Here is a 399-nt window from a genome sequence, read left to right as displayed (position 1 = left end):
TCTGATGGACAAAGTAAGCCTGGAGGCAGAGGTGGTGGAAGAAATGTTCGAGGTCTCAACGTGTGTTGAATTCATTGATCTGGGAGCACAGAGGGGTGGAGGTAAGGCCTTTACTGAGGGCTGATCATTCATCCTCAATGAGGGCAGGTCTGGGGGGTGTGGTAAAAACCTGATGAAGAGCTTATACTTAAAACATTGACTTTCCTGCTCCTTGAATGCTGCCTGACCAGCTGTGTTTTTCCAGCAACTATCAACCTGGGTGGCAAATTTGGACAAGACTTAACCAACACAGGCAGTTAATGGTAGAAATTTTATTAAATGAGAAAGATATTCTTAATGACAAGTCAATTACTTTTCAATTCCACTCAGGTGATTGGTCTGTTGATGTGTAATCCTTTT

At 42.9% G+C, this 399-nt stretch overlaps 1 protein-coding gene across 1 annotated transcript in view; it reads right to left on the bottom strand.

Annotated features, from left to right (window-relative positions):
• Nucleotides 1–310: 310 nt before the first annotated feature.
• LOC132821131 (uncharacterized) overlaps nt 311–399 on the bottom strand; it is an 11,344-nt gene continuing 11,255 nt past the window's right edge. Inside the window, exon 4 of the mRNA XM_060833753.1 lies at nt 311–399. This exon is cut by the window's right edge and continues 3,947 nt beyond it. The gene's annotated coding sequence lies outside the window, so the exon portion shown is untranslated.

The sequence above is a fragment of the Hemiscyllium ocellatum genome, chromosome 1 (assembly GCF_020745735.1).
Source record: "Hemiscyllium ocellatum isolate sHemOce1 chromosome 1, sHemOce1.pat.X.cur, whole genome shotgun sequence".
NCBI lineage: Eukaryota > Metazoa > Chordata > Chondrichthyes > Orectolobiformes > Hemiscylliidae > Hemiscyllium > Hemiscyllium ocellatum.
This window is presented reverse-complemented; position numbering and strand designations above follow the sequence as displayed.